Source organism: Salmo salar, chromosome ssa07 (assembly GCF_905237065.1).
Source record: "Salmo salar chromosome ssa07, Ssal_v3.1, whole genome shotgun sequence".
Lineage (NCBI taxonomy): Eukaryota > Metazoa > Chordata > Actinopteri > Salmoniformes > Salmonidae > Salmo > Salmo salar.
This window is the reverse complement of record NC_059448.1, coordinates 29,989,481-30,002,594: the sequence shown is the minus strand read 5'-3', so window position 1 is coordinate 30,002,594 and position 13,114 is coordinate 29,989,481. Positions and strand designations below refer to the sequence as shown.

General features: G+C 42.9%; 1 protein-coding gene across 16 annotated transcripts in view; it reads right to left on the bottom strand.

The window, feature by feature from the left end:
• The window catches only part of si:ch211-200p22.4 (phosphatidylinositol-binding clathrin assembly protein), a 70,245-nt gene that overhangs the window by 26,979 nt on the left and 30,152 nt on the right, over window positions 1–13,114 (bottom strand). The window lies entirely within an intron of this gene.

The following is a 13,114-nucleotide window of genomic DNA, read 5'->3' as shown; positions in this document are numbered from 1 at the left end:
AACGTTGTATAGCATAAATCATTAGGGCCTTTTTTAACCAGAACATGAATAATATTCAAGGTGGACGAATGCATAGCCTTTTATAACGTATTGGAACGAGGGTACCCAACATGAAGTAGCGCGCCAGGTGTCTAATGGGACATCACCGTTCCATGGCTCTTGTTCGGTCAGATCTCCCTCCAGAAGACTCAAAACACTTTGTAAAGGCTGGTGACATCTAGTGGAAGCAATAGGAAGTGCCAAAATATTCCTAAACCCCTGTGTTTTTCAATGGGATAGGTTTAAAGTCAATACAACACATCAGGTATCCACTTCCTGTCAGAAAATGTCTCAGGGTTTTGCCTGCCAAATGAGTTCTGTTATACTCACAGACACCATTCAAACAGTTTTGGAAACTTTAGAGTGTTTTCTATCCATATATAATAAGTATATGCATATTCTAGTTACTGGGTAGGATTAGTAACCAGATTAAATCGGGTACATTTTTTTTATCCAGACGTGCAAATGCTGCCCCCTAGACCCAACAGGTTAACTGAAAAACCAATAGTACTGACTCACTCAATTTCTAAGTGAAACTGACGTGATAACCCTTTTTAACACAAATCGCACACACATTCCCACCACAGTGACAACACACATGACGTAGAACCCCCGCTGATTGAATGAGAGGATAGTGAGACGAAGTAGGAGAGTAGTAGGATATCTGACTGACAGATGGGTGGAGGGGAAAGAGAGAGAGAGAGAGACAAAGAGAGAGTAGAGTGATGGAGAAAGAGATCAAACGAAAAGAGGGAAACGGAGAGGGGGTAGAGAGCGAGACGGAGGGTGCGGGGTAGGGAAAGAGATGGTCAGATTTTATAAATAGTCTACCGGACGGAGCGACAGGGTGTGTGTGTGTAGTAGGAGTAGTGACAGGGGGGTAATGGTGTGTGGGCTCCTATTGTCACAAAGCTGGTTGATCTATATGACGACAAACAGGTACACACACACACACACACACGTTGGTAGATGGACCAGTACGAGAGGGTCAATGGTGCAGCCAAACAATATGACTCACCGTTTGTGATGCTGATTTACCCCACTACAGACAACCTTTTTCTACCCCCTCTATAGATTACCAAGCAACAGCTTGAAGAATTACAACAGCTTGAAGAAACACCATTTACTCTTGAAGAATTACTCAGTAGTAGAGAGCCACCTATAGAAATGGTGAGGGGGAGCTAACAGGATATATATTTTGATTCTCACTATTCAATATGTATTGATATTCAATACTGTGATTTTATTGCGATTCAATGTTCCAAACATATTGCTCGCCACGTCTGCTGCAGAGGGACAAGAGAGAGCCATTAGATACGTTTTGATCAGTCACGGAAAGAAAAGTGCTGAAAGAATGTTGGCTCACCATTTATAAAGAAGTTGGAGAACAAGCTAGAGGAGGAGAAATACTGAAGATTTGGAGCAGGTACAGCCGACTAGCGCTAGCTAACACTAACTAACAAACAAAAAAGCCCCCCCCCCCATCACTAGAACCCACACTAGTTAAAGTGCTGTGTGTGTACAAACATGTGTTACTCCCCTCACATAACTAACCAAAATAACTAAATGCAGCAATCTAGTGCTGGAATTCAGTGCTGCACATTTGCAGACTTGCTTGTCGAACACCTCGTTCCAAAATCATAAGCATTAATATGAAGTTGATCCCCCTTTTGCAGCTAGAACAGTCTCCACTCTTCTGGGAAGGCGTTCCACTAGATGTTGGAAAATTGCTGCAGGGACTTGCCTCCATTCAGCCACAAGAGCATTAGTGAGGTTGAGAACTGATGTTGGACGATTAGGCCTGGCTCGCAGTCGGCGTTCAAATTCATCCTAAAGGTTTTCAATTGGGTTGAGGTCAGGGCTCGGGGAGGCCATTGAAGTTCTTCCACACCGATCTCGACAAACCATTTCTATATGGACCTTCTTGTGCACAGGGGTATTGTCATGCTGAAACAGGAAAGGGCCATCCCCAAACTTGCCACAAAGTTGGAAGCACAGAATCATCTAGAATGTCATTGTATGCTGTAGCGTTAAGATGACACTTCATTGGAACTAAGGGGCCTAGCCCGAACCATGAAAAACAGCATCAGACCATTATTCCTCCTACACCAAACTTTACAGTTGGCACTATGCATTGGGACAGGTAGCGTTCTCCTGGCATCCGCCAGATAGTGAAGTGTGATTCATTGTGATCTTAGGCTTGTGTGCGGCTGCTCGGCCACGGTAACCCATTTCATGACGCTCCCGACAAATAGTTATGGTGCTGACGTTGCTTCCAGAGGCAGTTTGGAACTCAGAAATGAGTGTTGCAACCAAGGACCGACAATGTTTACACACTACAGCACTCAGCATTCCCGTTCTGTGAGCTTGTGTGGCCTACCACTTTGCGGCTGAGCCGCTGTTGCTCCTAGATGTTTTCACTTCACAATAACAGCCCTTACAGTTGACCGAGGCAGCTATAACAGGGTAGAAATGTGCGGAACAGACTTGGAAAGGTGGCATCCTATGACGATACCACATTGAAAGTCACTGAGCTCTTGTTTGTCTATGTCGATTGCATGGCTGTGTGTTTGATTTTATACACCTGTCAGCAAAGCGTTTGGCCGAAATAGCCGAATCCACTAATATAAAGGGGTGTCCACATATACTTTTGTATATTGTGTGTCTTAGCAGAACTGAAGCATGCTGACGCCTTAAGAGGTGTTTGTCTTGTCCTTTACAGATAAGCAAGGGTATCCTCTTGACTCATCATTCCTGTACACACCACTGTGTCCACCCTACCACTCAGTATGCAATATGCTCAAGGTCACTAGATGATTGTGCTTAGTGACCTCCATTAGTCAGTCTGACCCTCCACATACACAATAACAGATTCTCAGATCTCCTCAGTCTCCCCTCTGACAACACTCACTGTCAGCACTTTACTACAGCACTTTTTTTCCTCAGACACTCCCCCCTTCGATCTCTTCCCCTCTCTCACCAACTCTGCTTTCCTCTCACTGTCCCTCTCAGACTCTCTTTTCGAGCTCTCCCCTTCAATCAATCCCCTCACGCTATGTACCTTTCTCTTTCCTCAATTCATTCCCTCATCTCTTTCCCCCTCCCTCCTTCACTTCCTTTCTCTCCCATCCTTTTCTCCATTTCTCTTCCATTCACTCTGAGGGTTATTAGTAGTATTGACAACACTCTTCCAGTGCCGTCACTGAGGCAGAACGGTCCATTCAGTATCTGGGACCGCAGGGAAGTGACTCATATAGTGTTAGTATATAACATACGCACACTATAGCTTTCCCTCAGCGACACACACACACTCACTACGCGCGCCCCTCCCTCAAGGTAGGCAGGAGCATGTGCTTAGCATCAGCACTTTATCAGTGTCCTCCCTCCTGCCCAGCCAGCCATGGTTCTCTGTCTGACTCTGTCCTGCTTATTGTCATATGTTTGTATTGGTACAAAGGGGTCTGTCTACACTCACCACACACACAGGAGACGACTGGGACAAACACTCTGAGGACTGTGCACACACACACCACTAGCCATGGTAGCAGTGTGTGCACATACATTTCCGTGTACAACAGGAAAACACCCCTTGATCCAATAAGATATTGACTGCACCTTAATTCGGCATTACAACACACTCCCCAAAGAATGCATGGGGACTGTTTCTTGGCTGAGCTTTATAGGGAAAACCTCAGGTGGGGGAGAAGAGAGAGGGAGGGAAAGAGAGAGAAAAAGGAGCGAGAGAGAGAAAAAAGGAGCAAGATGAAGAAAAACTGGTCAGGTTGGAGAGAAAAGAGCAGGTGAAGAATGAGGCATATTGATACTGGCTAGTTGGACTAAAACTAAACTCTACAACACAATGCTGCCAATAGCTGTTAAAAATATTGCCTAGTCAGACCATTACTACTGTTCCAGCGGATGATGGCCATTATTACTGAGGTAGTGTAAAGCATAGCACAGAGACATTTCGACCAACCTTTACTTGGCAATACTTCCTCAATTCCCGACTTGGAAGACAACGCATGTCTTTTAAAACTTCCATGGCTAGTTGCACGTGGTGCGTTTGAATTTAGAAAATTGTTTGCCTATTTTTTGCTCCTTGAAGTAATCCAACAATGGGTATGCCGCCATGTTGTCCATTTCAAATCTTCTCATATATCATTGATCGAGGCAGGTTGAGCAGGGCTCGACATTCAGGTAAATTTGCCAGTGGCACACCGGGCCAGTGCCAACTGAAAGCTACTGGGCCGAATGAAAAAAAAATAATTACTGTTTCGGGTCAAGATATGACAGGAAAGCGAATGATGCTTGCATAATTTCAATAGCAGGTGATTTTATCATCTTTCATTAGCAGGCTGAGCAAGTAGCCAATACAGGGTTCATACAGACATTGGCAAATCAAATTCAAGGACTTAGACTTTTTCGAGGACCAACATATTATATTTAAGTGTTGTAATAGCCTATTGAAAAAATGTATGCAAAAAAAAGTATGCATTACAACTAAGAATAATATACATTTTCTCAATAGGCCTACACAATTGCATTATGCATTGACATTCACGTTCTAAAATATGCCAGAATGTGGGCATTGCCTGACTAAATAGACAGCATGCTCCTGACACAAACGAAGTCTGTCCATGTGGTAGCTAGTCAGTCTCGCCATTTGAGATGTTCAGGAGATATTGAAGGGTTATTGTATCACGTTTTAAAATGAGAACGTGACCAAAAACCAGGTTCCCTTTGTAACGTAACGCTTTGTATGGAAAACCAAGTTGAAGCCAGCATTCGATGTTGTCTTGCTCATAATAACCGCATACGGCTAGCAACAGACTAGTACAACCCCCTTCAATTGAAACGGCAGGAAACAAACAAAAGCAGCTGCTTCTCTCAAACTGATCAGAAATGAAAATCACAGAATAATTATATTAGAGCGGTAGAACTTCTAAATCAGCTACCATAACATCAAATGACTTTTCAAGGAACAAAAAGCCCAGAGAAAATGACAGATTTTTAAACGTAGGTTATTTCATGACTGATCCATCATATTCTCTCTTCAGCATTTCTCAGAGAAGGGAGGAAGAGTGGTTGTCATTTTTTTTAAAGAACTGGTTTAAGAGCCAATAAAATGTGCTCTGCAGATTGTGTGTGCATTTTTGTGACTGGCTAAGCATTTGTCCCGTGGCAAAGTGAAGTTTTCAAGTATTGGGCCACACAGTTAAACTTCTTAACCCCCTTTCTGCATCCCAAATGGCACCATATTTCCCTAATTAGTGCAATACTTTTGTCCAGGGCTCATAGGGTACAGTACACTATATAGGGAGCCATTTGGGAAATACACCTGATTGTTTCTTTTTGGGGACATTTGGTCTCTTTATTGCAGTGGAGAATGTGACGTGTGTCAAACAAGGCTAAAACAGGGCAGTTCACACAGACAGACAGGCAGCGAGCGAGAGCGAGATAGCTCGAGAGTAGAGCCCGACCAATATTGTCAGCCCACCGATATTAACTGGCCGATATTGGCCTTTCAAACGCTATATCGCATCAGCCGATATCTCTACCGATATAAAAAGGGAATGTCATGCTTATCTGAACACCCGCAGCCATTCTCATGTGTCATTGTCACAATGCATGAATAGTTATTTAACAATTGCTATTTTGGATGGCAATTCATGAGAAATCAAGGTAAAGTTGAGACATGAGACCCTACATGTACTGCCATAGCACTGCATTATGGCACCATAGACTGCAGATAAAGATAGATGGATCTGTGGAGAAACAAGTTGAGCTGCAGTCTGCTAGCCCTTCAAATAATTAATGTTAACATAACGGTCTACTGTCAGTGAAAAACCTTATCCATTATTAATAAATCTACTGAATCTAAACTGAGAAAGATCTAATGCTCTCCTCCAACCACTCTCTCATTCTGTCCATCTCCCACTGTCTCGATGGGTAAATCCCCCAACTTTAGAGAGTCTTCTTTGCTTCTTCCCTACCCCCGTGTCCTTTTCACAGCCCTACACATAAAAGTTACGTGAGACTCAAAGGCATTGTTAAAGTAACTAGACTCAATAAAGTTAAACAAATAAGAGAAAGAATGAAAGGAATGTGTGTTGAAAGAGAAGACTGTTTCTTTGGCGATGAGAAAGTTTGCAGTTACCAGGGAAACCATAAAGCAGTTATACGTTAACCTCTTGGGGCTAGGTGGGACGCTAGCGTGCCACCTGTGGTGCACTCCATCAACAGCAGGTGCATTTCAAGAGCGGCAAATTTGAATCCAAATAAATGTCAAAATTCAAATTTTTCAAAAATACAACTATGTTACACCATTTGAAAGATAAACATCTCCTTAATCTAACCACGTTTTACGATTTCAAAAAGGTTTTACGGCGAAAGCATAAATTTAGAGTATGTTAGGACAGTACATTTACAAGAGTTGTGTGTAATGTTTTGTCAAGTCAAAGACAGGGTCACCAAAACCATAAAACCAGCTAAAATGATACACTAACCTTTTACAATCTCCATCAGATGACACTCCTAGGACATTATGTTAGACAATGCATGCATTTTTAGTTCTATCAAGTTCATATTTATATACAAAAACAGCGTTTTACTATGGCATTGATGTTGAGGAAATCGTTTCCCTCCAATAACCGGCAGTCAAGTCAGCGTCACAAATTAAATAATTAAAATTAGAAAACATTGGTAAAATATTATATTGTCATTTAAAGAATTATAGATTTACATCTTTTGAACGCAATCAACTTGCCAGATTTAAAAATAACCTTACTGGGAAATCACACTTTGCAATAATCTGAGCACTGCGCCCAGAAAAATACGCGTTGCGATACAGACTAGACGTCATGTTGGGGAGATCTAAAATCGAAAATACTATGTAAATAATCCATTACCTTTGATTCTCTTCATCAGATGTCACTTCCAGGTATCACAGGTCCATAACGAATGTAGTTTTGTTCAAAAAAGCTCATCATTTATGTCCAAAAATCTCCGTCTCGTTAGCACATGATGTAAGCCAGCCGGACTTCTCGTCATGAACGAGGGGAAAAAATATATTTCCGTTCGTTCAAACATGTCAAACGTTGTATAGCATAAATCATTAGGGCCTTTTTAACCAGAACATGAATAATATTCAAGGTGGACGAATGCATAGCCTTTTATAACGTATTGGAACGAGGGTACCCAACATGAAGTAGCGCGCCAGGTGTCTAATGGGACATCACCGTTCCATGGCTCTTGTTCGGTCAGATCTCCCTCCAGAAGACTCAAAACACTTTGTAAAGGCTGGTGACATCTAGTGGAAGCAATAGGAAGTGCCAAAATATTCCTAAACCCCTGTGTTTTTCAATGGGATAGGTTTAAAGTCAATACAACACATCAGGTATCCACTTCCTGTCAGAAAATGTCTCAGGGTTTTGCCTGCCAAATGAGTTCTGTTATACTCACAGACACCATTCAAACAGTTTTGGAAACTTTAGAGTGTTTTCTATCCATATATAATAAGTATATGCATATTCTAGTTACTGGGTAGGATTAGTAACCAGATTAAATCGGGTACATTTTTTTTATCCAGACGTGCAAATGCTGCCCCCTAGACCCAACAGGTTAACTGAAAAACCAATAGTACTGACTCACTCAATTTCTAAGTGAAACTGACGTGATAACCCTTTTAACACAAATCGCACACACATTCCCACCACAGTGACAACACACATGACGTAGAACCCCCGCTGATTGAATGAGAGGATAGTGAGACGAAGTAGGAGAGTAGTAGGATATCTGACTGACAGATGGGTGGAGGGGAAAGAGAGAGAGAGAGAGACAAAGAGAGAGTAGAGTGATGGAGAAAGAGATCAAACGAAAAGAGGGAAACGGAGAGGGGGTAGAGAGCGAGACGGAGGGTGCGGGGTAGGGAAAGAGATGGTCAGATTTTATAAATAGTCTACCGGACGGAGCGACAGGGTGTGTGTGTGTAGTAGGAGTAGTGACAGGGGGGTAATGGTGTGTGGGCTCCTATTGTCACAAAGCTGGTTGATCTATATGACGACAAACAGGTACACACACACACACACGTTGGTAGATGGACCAGTACGAGAGGGTCAATGGTGCAGCCAAACAATATGACTCACCGTTTGTGATGCTGATTTACCCCACTACAGACAACCTTTTTCTACCCCCTCTATAGATTACCAAGCAACAGCTTGAAGAATTACAACAGCTTGAAGAAACACCATTTACTCTTGAAGAATTACTCAGTAGTAGAGAGCCACCTATAGAAATGGTGAGGGGGAGCTAACAGGATATATATTTTGATTCTCACTATTCAATATGTATTGATATTCAATACTGTGATTTTATTGCGATTCAATGTTCCAAACATATTGCTCGCCACGTCTGCTGCAGAGGGACAAGAGAGAGCCATTAGATACGTTTTGATCAGTCACGGAAAGAAAAGTGCTGAAAGAATGTTGGCTCACCATTTATAAAGAAGTTGGAGAACAAGCTAGAGGAGGAGAAATACTGAAGATTTGGAGCAGGTACAGCCGACTAGCGCTAGCTAACACTAACTAACAAACAAAAAAGCCCCCCCATCACTAGAACCCACACTAGTTAAAGTGCTGTGTGTGTACAAACATGTGTTACTCCCCTCACATAACTAACCAAAATAACTAAATGCAGCAATCTAGTGCTGGAATTCAGTGCTGCACATTTGCAGACTTGCTTGTCGAACACCTCGTTCCAAAATCATAAGCATTAATATGAAGTTGATCCCCCTTTTGCAGCTAGAACAGTCTCCACTCTTCTGGGAAGGCGTTCCACTAGATGTTGGAAAATTGCTGCAGGGACTTGCCTCCATTCAGCCACAAGAGCATTAGTGAGGTTGAGAACTGATGTTGGACGATTAGGCCTGGCTCGCAGTCGGCGTTCAAATTCATCCTAAAGGTTTTCAATTGGGTTGAGGTCAGGGCTCGGGGGAGGCCATTGAAGTTCTTCCACACCGATCTCGACAAACCATTTCTATATGGACCTTCTTGTGCACAGGGGTATTGTCATGCTGAAACAGGAAAGGGCCATCCCCAAACTTGCCACAAAGTTGGAAGCACAGAATCATCTAGAATGTCATTGTATGCTGTAGCGTTAAGATGACACTTCATTGGAACTAAGGGGCCTAGCCCGAACCATGAAAAACAGCATCAGACCATTATTCCTCCTACACCAAACTTTACAGTTGGCACTATGCATTGGGACAGGTAGCGTTCTCCTGGCATCCGCCAGATAGTGAAGTGTGATTCATTGTGATCTTAGGCTTGTGTGCGGCTGCTCGGCCACGGTAACCCATTTCATGACGCTCCCGACAAATAGTTATGGTGCTGACGTTGCTTCCAGAGGCAGTTTGGAACTCAGAAATGAGTGTTGCAACCAAGGACCGACAATGTTTACACACTACAGCACTCAGCATTCCCGTTCTGTGAGCTTGTGTGGCCTACCACTTTGCGGCTGAGCCGCTGTTGCTCCTAGATGTTTTCACTTCACAATAACAGCCCTTACAGTTGACCGAGGCAGCTATAACAGGGTAGAAATGTGCGGAACAGACTTGGAAAGGTGGCATCCTATGACGATACCACATTGAAAGTCACTGAGCTCTTGTTTGTCTATGTCGATTGCATGGCTGTGTGTTTGATTTTATACACCTGTCAGCAAAGCGTTTGGCCGAAATAGCCGAATCCACTAATATAAAGGGGTGTCCACATATACTTTTGTATATTGTGTGTCTTAGCAGAACTGAAGCATGCTGACGCCTTAAGAGGTGTTTGTCTTGTCCTTTACAGATAAGCAAGGGTATCCTCTTGACTCATCATTCCTGTACACACCACTGTGTCCACCCTACCACTCAGTATGCAATATGCTCAAGGTCACTAGATGATTGTGCTTAGTGACCTCCATTAGTCAGTCTGACCCTCCACATACACAATAACAGATTCTCAGATCTCCTCAGTCTCCCCTCTGACAACACTCACTGTCAGCACTTTACTACAGCACTTTTTTCCTCAGACACTCCCCCCTTCGATCTCTTCCCCTCTCTCACCAACTCTGCTTTCCTCTCACTGTCCCTCTCAGACTCTCTTTTCGAGCTCTCCCCTTCAATCAATCCCCTCACGCTATGTACCTTTCTCTTTCCTCAATTCATTCCCTCATCTCTTTCCCCCTCCCTCCTTCACTTCCTTTCTCTCCCATCCTTTTCTCCATTTCTCTTCCATTCACTCTGAGGGTTATTAGTAGTATTGACAACACTCTTCCAGTGCCGTCACTGAGGCAGAACGGTCCATTCAGTATCTGGGACCGCAGGGAAGTGACTCATATAGTGTTAGTATATAACATACGCACACTATAGCTTTCCCTCAGCGACACACACACACTCACTACGCGCGCCCCCCCCCCTCCCTCAAGGTAGGCAGGAGCATGTGCTTAGCATCAGCACTTTATCAGTGTCCTCCCTCCTGCCCAGCCAGCCATGGTTCTCTGTCTGACTCTGTCCTGCTTATTGTCATATGTTTGTATTGGTACAAAGGGGTCTGTCTACACTCACCACACACACAGGAGACGACTGGGACAAACACTCTGAGGACTGTGCACACACACACCACTAGCCATGGTAGCAGTGTGTGCACATACATTTCCGTGTACAACAGGAAAACACCCCTTGATCCAATAAGATATTGACTGCACCTTAATTCGGCATTACAACACACTCCCCAAAGAATGCATGGGGACTGTTTCTTGGCTGAGCTTTATAGGGAAAACCTCAGGTGGGGGAGAAGAGAGAGGGAGGGAAAGAGAGAGAAAAAAGGAGCGAGAGAGAGAAAAAAGGAGCAAGATGAAGAAAAACTGGTCAGGTTGGAGAGAAAAGAGCAGGTGAAGAATGAGGCATATTGATACTGGCTAGTTGGACTAAAACTAAACTCTACAACACAATGCTGCCAATAGCTGTTAAAAATATTGCCTAGTCAGACCATTACTACTGTTCCAGCGGATGATGGCCATTATTACTGAGGTAGTGTAAAGCATAGCACAGAGACATTTCGACCAACCTTTACTTGGCAATACTTCCTCAATTCCCGACTTGGAAGACAACGCATGTCTTTTAAAACTTCCATGGCTAGTTGCACGTGGTGCGTTTGAATTTAGAAAATTGTTTGCCTATTTTTTGCTCCTTGAAGTAATCCAACAATGGGTATGCCGCCATGTTGTCCATTTCAAATCTTCTCATATATCATTGATCGAGGCAGGTTGAGCAGGGCTCGACATTCAGGTAAATTTGCCAGTGGCACACCGGGCCAGTGCCAACTGAAAGCTACTGGGCCGAATGAAAAAAAAATAATTACTGTTTCGGGTCAAGATATGACAGGAAAGCGAATGATGCTTGCATAATTTCAATAGCAGGTGATTTTATCATCTTTCATTAGCAGGCTGAGCAAGTAGCCAATACAGGGTTCATACAGACATTGGCAAATCAAATTCAAGGACTTAGACTTTTTCGAGGACCAACATATTATATTTAAGTGTTGTAATAGCCTATTGAAAAAATGTATGCAAAAAAAAGTATGCATTACAACTAAGAATAATATACATTTTCTCAACAGGCCTACACAATTGCATTATGCATTGACATTCACGTTCTAAAATATGCCAGAATGTGGGCATTGCCTGACTAAATAGACAGCATGCTCCTGACACAAACGAAGTCTGTCCATGTGGTAGCTAGTCAGTCTCGCCATTTGAGATGTTCAGGAGATATTGAAGGGTTATTGTATCACGTTTTAAAATGAGAACGTGACCAAAAACCAGGTTCCCTTTGTAACGTAACGCTTTGTATGGAAAACCAAGTTGAAGCCAGCATTCGATGTTGTCTTGCTCATAATAACCGCATACGGCTAGCAACAGACTAGTACAACCCCCTTCAATTGAAACGGCAGGAAACAAACAAAAGCAGCTGCTTCTCTCAAACTGATCAGAAATGAAAATCACAGAATAATTATATTAGAGCGGTAGAACTTCTAAATCAGCTACCATAACATCAAATGACTTTTCAAGGAACAAAAAGCCCAGAGAAAATGACAGATTTTTAAACGTAGGTTATTTCATGACTGAATTTTGTATCACAAATACTCAACCAAGACTAACTTTTTAAATACCTGGTTTGCATACCCATTCTTGCCTTAGCATTTACTGGAAGATATCATAACGTCCTACTGCTTTCCATACCCCTACCACTGCCAGTCTTCGGTAAACTGCTCCACGCAACAACCAGCTGTTTGGTGGGGGCCTTTGACAGGGATGATCAAGTGGCCCAGAGGGTTTCCAAAAAACTCGCCAGGCCAGAGGGCAGTCCTGCACGTCGAGCATCACTCAACGCAAAGCTTGATTTCTGAGTCACGCTCATGACATGCGGCACTTTAGGGTGGCAACCTGTCTCAATCAATGAGAGAAGACTTGAAATAGAAAAGATGGCGGCGTACACATTGCTGGATCACTTGGAGTAAAACATTTAATTTAATAACAGCATTTACTAAATTCAAACAAACCACCTGGTGGGAAACCCCACTCATTGCTCACCGAACGGTCTTCGCACACCGCTCCACCAAATCTTTTAAAATAAACAGGCTCAGCACTCACACAATCAACGACACTCCAAATTCACTCCTTTAATTTTGTTTAAACAGAAAATAGAATTGAACAAACACCATCTACTTTTGTGAATATGTACCATTTGGTTTTGAAGCAGGCTGCATATCAGACAAGAAGCTTGTCCTAGGCTATTTAACAAGGGCCTACCTGATGATATGCAGCCACTGTGTTAAAAAAATGTTATTTTTCTATTGATGACTGTGGCTCTGTTGTGCTCACATTTTACAGTTGATAGTATTTAAATTTGTAGCAGTGCCAAATTTGTCTATCATTTACAATAGCCTAGGCCTATATGCTCTGTACTAGCCACATGCTCTAAACGCTAGGCTACATGCCTGTGTGTGTGTGTGTGTGTGTGTGTGTGTGTGTGTGT